The following is a 13,107-nucleotide window of genomic DNA, read 5'->3' as shown; positions in this document are numbered from 1 at the left end:
AGTTATGAATTTAAGCTCCCAGGCTCGTTTTTTGAAAGTGTTGTGCAGGTTTCCTTTGAAGATGAGGACTGATAGGTCAGATATAAAGTCATTGGTTTATGAAAAGTGTTCACCCACAGGTGAGTGGGGTGTTTTTTGTTGTCTTTTATCATTTTCCTGTGTGAGTTCATTTGAGAGTGTGGAGGTTTCACCCACATAGCTGCTGTTGGGGCATTTAGTGCACTGGATGAGGTACATCACATGTTGTGATAGACACGTGTCGGGCCCATGGATCTGAAAGGTGTGTTGTGGGAAGTGTTGATCATTGTAGCAGTGCAGATACGTTGGCAGGTTTTGCATATCTGTTGTTCTGTCAGGGTCTGGTGCCACTTTGAGGTGGTGTGTCCAGGTCTGTGGGGAGCTTGCTTCTGATAATGAGCTTGGTGAATATTACTAGAAAGTCATGAAATCGGATATTCACAGAAATAAAATACTATAGGAGGAATACAAGGTATTCATCTTGCAGGCATGCATCTTGTTTCCCAACACAACACTCAAAAGAAAGCCATCTTCTTCCATTCTTTCAAGACAAATGTACACAAGGGATTGCTGGGACTCAGAAACCTGAAGCTGCAAATCTCTGTCTTCATATCTTCTACTGCAGAAAGAGAGTTCAGGTTCAAGCTACTAGCTGGCAAAGCTCTTCTGCTGCTTCAGAAGTAAGTTCACATACAGGAGAGTGAGAAGGAAAAGAATTTCTTGCCACAATGAAACAAATCAGAGAGACTGCAGGATGCAGAAACCTCAGCCCTGTTTCCTCCAGGAATCCCTCACACACATCTGTCACCTGTTATGATTACAGAACTTCAGTGCTGCACCCTGACAACTCTGTCCCTCCCACTGATGAATCTGTACAAAGTTCTTTCTTTTCGGAAGACAAGATAGTGTCTCTTAGCTCTTCTCTGTTATATGGATTAAGCAAACATATGTAGCCCAGGGGATTTTGTCTGAAGCTTCCACATACAGCAAAGGAGGGGAGAAACACACTTGCAGCTTGTCAAGGAGGTAGACATGAAAAAGCAAACTAAAAAATTTAGCACAAATGGGGGACAAACCTCACAGCTTAACTTATATGCATTGATAGTGAAGCAAACATTTCTGTGCTTAATTCTGTTTAGGGTTTTGCTTTCCAGGTTCCCTTTAAGTGCATCAGTGCTCCTTCCTTATTCTTAATGCTTGCTTTTTTTCTGCTACAGAACAGTATGTCCTTGCAGAGATATCATTGTTATCTTTCTGTGTCATAGATAACCCAGCTCTCACTCCTCACCATCAAGGCATCAGTCAAGGTAATTTGCCTCTTGTTCCTCTTTCAGTGCTTCCTTTTCATTTGTTTGTCAGGGTACTGTGTGTCCTGGGCCTCTTCTCAGTCTATTCATCCTAACCTAAGGGTGGGTTGAGATTCTCCTTTCACATTTTCCTTCTTCTTGTTGCTACATTTCTCCATATTCCTTAGTCCTTCTCAGTGTCCATCCACTCTTTCTGACGTGTTTGCCATAATGCTGCCTTGCTTCATAATATAGCCAGTCTGATTTTTCTGAATAACTTCAGCTGGTGTTTTGAGTCCCGTCACTTTCACTTTTAGAATGGAAACCATCTTGCATTTTGTATGGCATAGCTGTCTTGAGATTTCTACAGTAACAAGAACACTGTACAGGTGCTACACCAAACCTCTTTAGGTTTTCGGTAGTCACTGGGTGTGGCAGTTGGTGCGTCTCATTTCTGATGTCATCTTTGTTGTTGGACTATGTCAGTGTGTGACTTCCGTCTCTCAAAACTATCTACACTTCCGTACACAAGTGCTGGCTTTCCAGAGTGCCAGGGGGTGCTCAACCCCTGGCTTTGCCTCAGGCCCCGCCTGAGGCAAATGGAGCTCAAATGGGGTGGTGCTTTTTAAAGGCATTGTCTATTTATGATTCAAAAACACTATAGCATTACTCAGTATTTGATTATGTCTGTAGAGTCCAGTATATTTCTACTGTGTATGTCTGTGATGGGGCTCACTCACCACTATGGCGCCTTCTGCTGGCTGTCCTGGGGATTAACTCTGTTCGCCAGTGCTCCCTCCTCTGGTGGTGCCTTGCCACCATCACTTTTGTTCCAGGACCTCTGCCACTCCCAGGACTGCAGTGTCTTCTTCAGTAAAACTGCCCTCCAGCTGTGCCACACTCTGTGTTACTCCCTTCCGGGGTGACCTGCAATTTCTGTCCAGTCACTTCTCTCAGTGGCAACTGCACTCCATTGTCCTGGGGCTGCTTCCCATGTGGCTCCATAACCCTCTTCTTCCCTTACCTCAGGGCCTCAGCCTGAAGGCCTTTGCAGCCAGCCAGGAGCTCTCTCTAGCTCCCCTGGTCCCTGCTTGTAGCACTGCTTTGTCCCAGGTGCTGGCCCTCCTTCTCGGCGCCTGGTCTTCTCCCCTCAACCTCCAGTCAGCTACTGCTCTCCAGCCCTTCTTATATGAGCCTGCCTGGCGATTGGCTGCTTCTTTCAGCGCCTTTCTAATTGGCTGCCTCCGGCGCTGCTGCTCTGGGGCTGCTTTTAACGCCTTTTCTGCCAGTGAGGGGCAGCCGCCCTATCACAATGTTACATGAGGTTTGCAAAAAGGATCATAATAAGGTAATGTTTTCTGATTTTAGTGAAGCTAGTTTTTGTTAATAAGTTACTTTGTGGTCATAATTGGAAAATGTTAGTGTTTGACTTAGGAATCAGAGATGCTGCTGCAAAGAAGTATATAACTGTTTTCAGTTTTGTATGCCAAACCTTGAGATCACAAGACAATATGAATTATTGCGTGAGAATCTACCACTTGTACAAAACTAGCAATTGTAATGAACCCTTTTTTCCTACTTCCCCAGTTAAATTAATATATTCTTATTAATTAGTACCAGGGCTGTCCCCAGGGGTGTGTGGGGCCCTGGCCAGCCCACCCACCTTCCAGCCCAGGACCTGCCCCACTCCACCCCTTCCCCCAATGCCCCTGCCCTGCCCCCACCCCACCTCTTCCGGCCTGTGCTCCACCCACTTCCCACCCCATTCCACCCCTTCCCTCAACCCCCGCACCTGCCTCACCTCTTTCTGGCTTCCACCCCCTCCCCCAAGTGACGCCGGGGGCCAGCGGGGTGGAGTGGGGCGGATTGGGGCCAGGTCGCTCGCTGCTGCCAGCGCCAGGCCCCCCGCTCACTCCCTTGGCTGCTTTGGACCCCGCGTCCTGAAGCGTGGCCCCCCCCAAAGTGCGGAGACTGGGGCGGTTGCCCCAGTCCATCTTATGGACAGGATGGCTCTGATTAGTACTGTTCTCTTAGGGTGCTGTAAGCTTATACTCTTCTTTACAAACAGTGTAAGACCCATTTACTGCACCTTCTGAAGATGCAACAAAGAAGATGCAACCTGGGGTGGAGTGAGGGAGTGGGGCAAAGGTGGCTTTAAATAATTTTTAACCAGAGTGAATAAAAATTGATAATTAAAAAAATAATTTTTTAATTTAAATCAGAGTCTTTGGATTTAATTTAAATTATATATTTTTTCTTTTTAAAAATTAACCTGTTTAAAATTAAATCTGAATTTAATATATAATATGTGAATGCTTACATTTATTATACTTTCTTAAAACAGGTTTCAGAGTAACAGCCGTGTTAGTTTGTATTCGCAAAAAGAAAAGGAGTACTTGTGGCACCTTAGAGACTAACCAATTTATTTGAGCATGAGCTTTCGTGAGCTACTTCCGATGAAGTGAGCTGTAGCTCACGAAAGCTCATGCTCAAATAAATTGGTTAGTCTCTAAGGTGCCACAAGTACTCCTTTTCTTTTCTTAAAACACTTAAAGATGCTGAATTCATGAGCCTATTTAAAAAAGACTTTGAGTTAAAGTTTCCTTTTCTATATAAAGAAAGAATCAAGGGCAAAAGCTTCTAACATTTGAGGTCAAGCTTTATAAATATGGCACAATAGGTCAGCCTAAGTAACTTAAGAAATTGTTTCATTTTCAAGAGATTTAGACGAGCCTAGGAATTTAAGTTTGAGTCTCTTTCACAAAGGCATATTTGAAAAATTTCCCAGGCTGACCTGAAATCATCAGTTTAATTCACTGATTATAGTTAATCCCTCTGTTTAATAAATTATGTACTTGTAATGTGAAATATGTTTATATAAGAGAAGTCTATGTATCCAAAATATTTTAAGGTTGTTTTAACACAAATAAATTTTGTGCTGTTTCGTATGTTTAATTAAATTCCAGTTACTGTCCTAATGCAGCTTGAAAATCATGAGCAAAAAGTTAATGATCTAGTATATAAGCAAATGTATCATTTGCCATTTTCTATCATACTAAAAATGTACAATTAGTAAGAATCTGAAAATACTGAGTTATATTAAAAAATCATAGATACTTACAGTGTACCCTCCTAGGTAGAAAAAAGATCTACCAAATCTAGTGTAAAGGCTCTATTTTGTTATAAATTAATGTGTTTTAATAGTTATATCAACCAGTGAGGGTTCTTTAGAAAATAACTGAAGTACAAATGGAAAAGTTAATTAAAATTGATGATTTAAATCGAGGCTTTCCACTTGGTGACTTAAATCAATCCATCCTGCTTTTGTCCTCTGGAATTGCTCTACTTCAGGGTGTACCCTTTCCTATGCCAGGTCTGCCTATGGACTGTTCTGCTGTTCCCCTCCTGTCAACGGAATTCTCCCCCAGCCAATTGCAGGGCTTTTACATTTCCTGTATGCTACCACACACAGAGGCTGTAGTGGGAGTTACAATGTCACCTGCTGGGTAGGCAGCTAAAATCAGCTTAAAATAGACACAATCTTGTCTGAGCTTTATTTTTTTTAAGGACAGAGGTATAGTCTCTTGGAGATATTTGGGGAATTTTATTCATTCAAATTTAGCTGATTTTTATCGGGGTTAAATGAAGAAACTAGCTTTAATGGGAGTTACCTACATACATTCTCAAGCACTGAACTGAGAAAAGAGCCCACATTGTGTCTGTTTGGGGACTGTGCTAAGAAACCACATTTTTAAAGTAACTTAAATAATGTAATCACAACCATATGCGTGAAAAAGATTGGACAAATGACCAGGGAGGAGTATAAAAATATTGCTCAGGCATGAAGGAGTGAAATCAGGAAGGCCAAATCACACTTGGCGTTGCAGCTAGCAAGAGATGTTAAGAGTAACAAGAAGGGTTTCTTCAGGTATGTTAGGAACAAGAAGAAAGCCAAGGAAAGTGTGGTCTCCTTACTGAATGGAGGAGGCAACCTAGTGACAGAGGATGTGGAAAAAGCTAATGTACTCAGTGCTTTTTTCGCCTCTGTCTTCACGAACAAGGTCAGTTCCCAGACTACTGTACTGGGCAGTACAGTATGGGGAGGAAGTGACCAGCCCTCTGTGGAGAAAGAAGTGGTTCAGGACTATTTAGAAAAGCTGGACGAACACAAGTCCATGGGGCCGGATGAGTTGCATCCGAGAGTGCTAAAGGAGTTGGCAGATGTGATTGCAGAGCCATTGGCCATTGTCTTTGAAAACTCAGGGCAAACCGGGGAAGTCCTGGATGACTGGAAACAGGCTAATGTAGTGCCCATCTTTAAAAAAGGGAAGAAGAAGGATCCAGGGAAGTACAGGAACTCCTCACTTAAAGTCGTCCGGTTAATGTTGTTTCGTTGTTACGTTGCTGATCAATTAGGGAACATGCTCGTTTAAAGTTGTGCAACGTCTAGCGTCTAACACCTTCTAACGTCTGGCAGCTGCCTGTTTTGTCCACTGCTTGCAGGAAGCGCAGCCCGTTGCAGCTAGCTGGTGGGGGCTTGGAACCAGGGTGGACCGGCAGCCCCCCTATTAGCTCCCCGCTCCCCGAAGTTCCTGTGCAGCAGCTGCTCAGCAGGCTACCAATTGCCAGCAGTTCAGATATCCCTCCCCCAACTGCCATGTGCTGCTCCTGCCCTCTGCCTTGGAGATGCTCCCCGGAGCCTCCTGCTTGCTGTGCGGGGATGGAGGGGAAGAAAGGGAGGAGTGGGGGGGGGCTAATGTCAGGGTGTCCCCCTCTCCCCTGCACGCCACTTACCCCTTCTCTATATAGAGTAGGCTGGGGACATGGACAGAGAGAGACAGAGAGAGCTTAGGGCAGCAGCTGCTGTCTCAACTTCCTGAGCCACTTAAAAATGAGATCAGCTTACTTAAAGGGGCAGTGCACATCTATTTCTCTCTCACACACAGGGTGTGTGTCTCTGTCTCTTGTCTGCCATGCTTGCTGTGTCCCTGCCCTCCATTCCTGCTGCCTTGTAGTGTGAGGCTACATTAACAACAGTGTGTTAACCCTTGAGGGCTCAGCCAAACGGTAGTTCATTATTTAGCAGTAACGCATTCTCTGGGAAATATCCCACCTGCTTCCATCCTCTGACTTTACCACCTCAACCAAGCTTCACAATCATCATTGCTGTGTACAGTATTAAATTGTTTGTTTAAAACTTTTACTGTGTGTGTATATATTTATATAATATAATACATTTTGAAGCACTTAGAGGAGAGGAAAGTGATCGGGAACAGTCAGCATGGATTCACCAAGAGCAAGTCATGCCTGACTAACCTAATTGCCTTCTATGATGAGAAAACTGGCTCTGTGGATGAGGGGAAAGCAGTGGACGTGTTATTCCTTGACTTTAGCAAAGCTTTTGACTCGGTCTCCCACAGTATTCTTGCAAGCAAGTTAAAGAAGTATGGGCTGGATGAATGGACTATAAGGTGGATAGAAAGCTGGCTAGATCATCGGGCTCAACAGGTAGCGATCAATGGCTCCTTGTCTAGTTGGCAGCCGGTATCAAGCGGAGTGCCTCAAGGGTCGGTCCTGGGGCCGGTTTTGTTCAATATCTTGATTAATGATCTGGAGGATGGCGTGGATTGCACCCTCAGCAAGTTTGCAGATGACACTAAACTTGGAGGAATGGTAAATACGCTGGAGGGTAGGGATAGGATACAGAGGGACCTAGACAAATTAGAGGATTGGGCCAAAAGAAATCTGATGAGGTTCAACAAGGACAAGTGCAGAGTCCTGCACTTAGGACGGAAGAATCCCATGCACTGCTACAGACTAGGGCCCGAGTGGCTAGGCAGCAGTTCTGCAGAAAAGGACCTAGAGGTTACAGTGGACGAGAAGCTAGATGTAAGTCAACAGTGGGCCCTTATTGCCAAGAAGAGTAACAGCATTTTGGGCTGTATAAGTAGGAGCATTGCCAGCAGATCGAGGAACGTGATCATTCCCCTCTATTCAGCATCGGTGAGGCCTCATCTGGAGTACCGTGTCCAGTTTTGGGCCCCACACTATAAGAAGGATGTGGAATAATTGGAAAGAGTCCAGCAGAGGGCAGCAAAAATGATTAGGGGACTGGAGCACATGATTTATGAGGAGAGGCTGAGGGAACTGGGATTATTTAGTCTGCAGAAGAGAAGAATGAGGGAGGATTTGATATCTGCTTTCAACTACCTAAAAGGGGGTTCCAAAGAGGATGGATCTAGACTGTTCTCAGTGGTAGCAGATGACAGAACAAGGAGTAATGGTCTCAAGTTGCAGTGGGGGAGGTTTAGGTTGGATATTAGGAAAAACTTTTTCGCTAGGAGCGTGGTGAAGCACTGGAATGGTTTACCTAGGGAGGTGGTGGAATCTGCTTCCTTAGAGGTTTTTAAAGTCAGGCTTGACAAAGCCCAAGCTGGGATGATTTAGTTGGGGATTGGTCCTGCTTTGAGCAGGCGATTGGACTAGATGACCTCCTGAGGTCCCTTCCAACCCTGATATTCTATGATTCTATGAAAAAGGAAGTAGGGGGTGCTTTTAGTAGTGAAATCCAGTGTCTCATTGAGGGTACATCTTAGAGAAGCAAAATAGGGCATAAATCCTTTTTTTTTTTTTTAAACTTGCAGGGCCTCTTTAACTCAGTGATGACCTTCTGGTACAGGACACTTGTATGAATATATATTTCCTTTGCAGACAGTGGAATTACTCTAGTTTCATGCTGATATAAGTGAATTTGACTCCGTGAAACTAGGCTGGTCTATTTTACAGTTCTGGTTCTTATGCTCTAGTACACTGCTGATACTGGTATGCAGATACCGCAAAGGAATGTTAAAATCATCCATGACGCTCTTTTAATTGAAACTGAAAATTCATTAAGCTTTTATTCAAAGCCTAGATGTTGGGCCTAAATGTTTTTGACTGGTGCCCCTTTGTGGACTTTGAAAGGTTGTTGTTACAGGATTTGTGTCCTGTTTATAGTAGAATCTGGATTTCAGTATCTAACCGCTTGAATTCAGAGAGGAAGCATTGTTGAGTTGAAAAGGCACAAGCCTAGACAACAGGACTCCTGGGTTGTTATCAGTTATATCGCTGGCTGGCTGACTCTGACTCAGTTTAGCAGTCCATCCCTATTCAGTAAGCATTTATGCATGTGCGTACATAAGTCCATCCCTAAATGCTTTGCTGAATTGAGACCCATGTGAGGGCAAGTTATTTAATTCCTCTTGCCATAGTTTACCCTACCTATCAGAGGAGTATAATACCGCCTCACAGGCATGTTCTGAGGTTTAGGGTGATACCCTGGCTCTTTTGAAGTCAACAACAAAACTCCTATTTACTTCAACAGTGCCAGGACTTGAGCCTTAATGTCTGTCGGATCCTTAGATTAAAAGTGCCATATAATAAAAGCAAAATATTATTCTTCCCTTTTGCTGAAATCCTTATTATTGCCCCTTTCCTCAACCCATTAGTACACCCCAGCACAGTCCTGTCTTACATTTTCTAGCTCAGTGAATCTCAGTGTAGAAGACACCAGAAATTTGGTTTTGCATAGGAATTGTGATGGACAGAATAGAAAATAAAATCTCTGTAAAGGAAGTGAGGTTTTCTCCAAAAGTTTCTGATACTAATGTTATTTTTAGTATCACTGTTCTCAGAACTGACATTAATTGTACTTGTGTGATGGCTTAGCTGTATTTACTTAGAACATGCAGTCAAAATATCTATCTGAAAGGTCAGCTCTGCATGGGATATATTATATGTGTGTGGAAAATGATAAGAACCTGCCTTTCGTAAGAGACTGTTTTCTTTTGAAGCATATACATAAAATATTTTCCTATGTTTCCTTTCAGAATATACCCAGTCTTTGCAATTGTCATGCACACAATATCTCATCTGCTCTTGATGAGTAATGATAATGTTAAAACAAATATTTTATTTACCTGTAAAAAAGCCAAACAAGTGCTCACCTTGGATGAGCGGGTAGTAGAATTTTGCAAGACTGCCTGAACCAAAACTAATTTGCCTCCTTGTTGTGACTGGGAGGGATAATGAATGACACAGGGGTCTGGCAATAGGATATAAAGTGCCCGCCTCCTCTACAATATTGACTTGAATTCAGCCCAAATCAACAAAGCCTGAAACTTACCCTCTGGATGCACAGTGGCTCATATTTCATGATTTGGTGATCTCAGTCCACTTCCCATTGGATAACTGTTCAGACAACAATAACTAGCCCACAGCTGGTCCTGATTACACGGCAGAGAAATTATGGATTATGACACTGATTCAGGAAAACAAGTAAGCACAATCTTAAATTCATCCTTGTTCAGGAAAGCACAGGCAGTGCTCACTTTGTAATAAAAAAGGGTGCCGTGGCTCAGCCCTGGCAAGCGCTAGCACAAATTAAGCACTGGCTGGGTGGCCAGGAGAGTGGCGGCTGCTGGCCAGGCACCCAGCTCTAAAGGTGCTGCCACCAGCGGCTGTGCAGAAGTGAGGGTGGCGAGGTAGGGTGTACTGCCACCCTTACTTCTGCGCTGCTGCTGGAGGTGGTGCTGTGTTCAGAACTGGGCAGCCAGAGAATGGTGGCTGCTGGCCAGGAGGCCAGAGCTTCTGGGGCTATGAACTGCCAAGCCCTGGCACAAATGGAGCACTGCTTTCAAGAAAAGAAGTCCTGTGCAAAGCCAGTTGGACATAGTGTATGCTTAAAGTTGAACTTGTGCTTAAGTGCTGCTCTGAATCAGAATGCTTTCCTGGATCAGGGCCTGAATGGACCAGACACTGAATTATCCATTCTTTCCTATACCTTACCGCTGCAAATTAGGAACACACTGGTGGGTCAGAATGTGGGAGCTCGTACTGCCACTACCTGTGATGTGACAGTTCTGTGGCACAGGAGGGAATTCAGAGTCTAAGATCACCAATCTGGTACGTTTCACAGGCATTATTATTTCCCATTATTTCCTCTTTACCTCATCAGTGAGTCTCTTCTTCCCTTTATTCCCTGAAGTCACCTAGCTGGGCAGTTTGTGATTCATGACACAATTTCCTGAAACTTTTTTTTAACTTCTTAAAATATATAAATATTGTGTGTTATTGTGTGTGAGTTTTTATTAGCAGACATTGCAGTTTCACCACAGCATTTTCAATGGAGTTGAAGTTAACATATGGACCTGTCAGCATTCCTCACTCAGCAAAACTCCCAAATGACTTCAATGAGAGTTTTGTGTTAAGGAAAAGTTAGTATATGTGACTCCATTTTGGTATGGGGCCCACCATTGTATAAAAGCAAGCACATCATGCACCAGGAGGAGTGTTCTTTAGATACTGCATTCCTGTGAAAACCCTCCCCCTTGTTTCCAGCCTGTCTCGACTCCCGGTTTCTGTTCTTTGGCTGTTCCTAACTCCCTGCCTCCTGGACTTGTGATGTGGGCCCCCCATCCTGAGAAGAAAGGTTACTGATGCATTGCTTTAGGACCATGTTGTGTAGTTGAAGTAATAGTTTAGCACGGGGAATGTACCTAGCAGGGATAGGTGGTAGATAAGGAAAGGGTTTGTCTATTGGCTAAGGTTTCCAATGCATGAGGGCAACATGCTTTGCTAAAAGGTATATAATCTTTGTATAACCTGCATTCAGGGTCCCCTTCTGACTAGCAGGGGGGCACCACGCTCGAGCGTAATAAACTTAATATCTTTGGGAACTCTGCAGTTGTGGACTTTGTTTGTGAGCCTCAGCCTAGACTCGAACTGCACACGACCTATCAGGTATAATTCACAGCATTTGTGAGGAGTGCTGAGTGGGGACCATCATTCGTTTACTTCCTTGGTTTCTCCGTTGGACTCACTGATATCAGCACAGTGAATAGTATTTGTTAAATCTTGTTGCAGGTCCAGCAATTGATACTCTTGCAAGTTGATGTTTCCCTAATTGTGGGGGTGGGCAGGGGAAGGAAAATCCTAAATTGCACTCCCTTCAGAGATCTATTTAATATGTATCTAGAATCTGCAGGAAATTCTCAATCACATTTTAACAATGTTACTTTTGACTATGCTTTTCAAAATAAGATTATTTCAAGAGTTTTTTTTAAGAGGATCAAGTTCCTTTCATATTTTGTTACTTAGAATCACTAGCTATGATATTGTAATGAATTGACCTGTGTGTGTATAGTAAGATCTTGCAAGTAGTGAGACTATAGTAAGGTTGTATCAGAATTTTCTGTTTTATGGGATCTTGGTGTCCCACTTGTTTTTTTTTTCTTGTAACCCTATTTTGTAAACATGCCATAGATAATTTGAACCAAATTTCAGCCACTAATTAATATGAATATGGAATGATCTCCAATGTGTATCTTTGGTATGGATATTTAGGAATTTTGGGAAAACTAGAACAGCCTATGTATCGAAAATCCTATTTTTTCCACATAGCACACCTTCACTGCCCCCCGCTGCTGCCTAATATTGTGATATCAGAGATACTGAGCCACTCATCATTACTGCCCTCCAGTTCATATGCATACCTGGGAAGAGTCACTGTTCCTCTGGTTGTCATGGCAATGGCTGTCTTTGATAACTGATTTACCTCAGACAGCTGTGACATGACTACAAAGAAGGGTCATAGGAGGAACTGCAATGAAACAGACTGGATTTAGATAAGATCCTGCTGTGCTCCTTTAGGTTTGTGTTGTGGTAAATTACACTGTTTCTTTGTAAAGGGTAGATGGTTTGATTGTTACTTTCCTCAAAAAAGCGTTTATTGACAATAAGATAGAAGGGTTCCTTTTCATGCGCATTGATTATATGCTTCTTACAAATTGGGGACTATGGGTTTCTTGAGCGTTTGCCTTTTTTTAAAATGGGAAATTATAACTGAGGCGTTTAATCCAATTTAATTAGTTTCACCATATTGGTCAGCCTGGCACTGAGTGGTCAAATATGGAATGTTGCAAAGATAACAATGGGAATAAAAGAAAAATTGAAAAGAATGTATGTTAAGGTTGCTGTCATCAGTAAACTAAACCATGAAAAGTTAGGAAATACAAAGAGAAGGATTAAAAGGTTGTATAGTTAAGCACTCTCAAGTTTGGAAATGACAGAATGAACATTAGCTCTGGAACCTTAATTTGGCCCCTTTATACATATGCATTATGATACTGTCTTTAACTACACACAGAAATTACTAGCTGTGAAAAGTTTGTTTTAAGTAATTTGCCCAGGATCACACAGGAACTTGGTGGCTTAGTCAAAGTCGCCAGGGTGGCATTCAACTGCTGTAATCATGAGACCATCCTTTTCCTTTCTGCAATTCACTGCAAATCTTCCAACTACCACAATAAATGAGGCAGAGGTCCTGCAGACAAGACTCCTTTGCTAAACAACCCTGATTCACCCACAAAACAGATCTGTCCTGTGAACTGAATGAACCAAGGATCCTGTGCTTGTATATACATATAAAAATAATGTAATTAAAGACTGTGTCATAATGCAAACTCACGAGGTTGCATAGGGAACATTCATTTGCCATTTCCTAACTTGAGTGCTTGATACCACAACCTTTTAATTCTTTTTATTCCTTAAAGTTGTATTTCCTAACTTTTTTTTACAGTTTATTTATGAGTAACCTTAACTAAGGTTAAACAACAGGTTTTTTTTGTGAAATAACACATGTACTTCATTGCCCTCTACTGTGGCTATTGTAAGTAGCATATTAATAACTGTGAAGTCCTAGATCACCACAGATTTGAGCACAGATTGTTGGAAGTTCTAAGTTCAATCCATTTTTACAGTTTCT

General features: G+C 42.7%; 1 long non-coding RNA gene across 7 annotated transcripts in view; it reads left to right on the top strand.

Annotated features, from left to right (window-relative positions):
• LOC140916053 (uncharacterized) overlaps positions 1-13,107 on the top strand; it is an 88,151-nt gene that overhangs the window by 34,908 nt on the left and 40,136 nt on the right. Inside the window, exon 7 of one of the 7 annotated variants that reach the window (XR_012160398.2) lies at positions 1,284-1,395. The exons of the other annotated variants lie outside the window; for them this stretch is intronic. This is a non-coding gene — a long non-coding RNA (uncharacterized LOC140916053). Of the gene's footprint in view, positions 1-1,283; positions 1,396-13,107 lie in introns of those variants that run through there. 7 annotated transcript variants of the gene reach the window in all.

Source organism: Lepidochelys kempii, chromosome 8 (assembly GCF_965140285.1).
Source record: "Lepidochelys kempii isolate rLepKem1 chromosome 8, rLepKem1.hap1, whole genome shotgun sequence".
Classification (NCBI taxonomy): domain Eukaryota; kingdom Metazoa; phylum Chordata; order Testudines; family Cheloniidae; genus Lepidochelys; species Lepidochelys kempii.
Note: the sequence above shows the minus strand (reverse complement) of the source record. Positions and strands in the feature narration are given on the sequence as shown.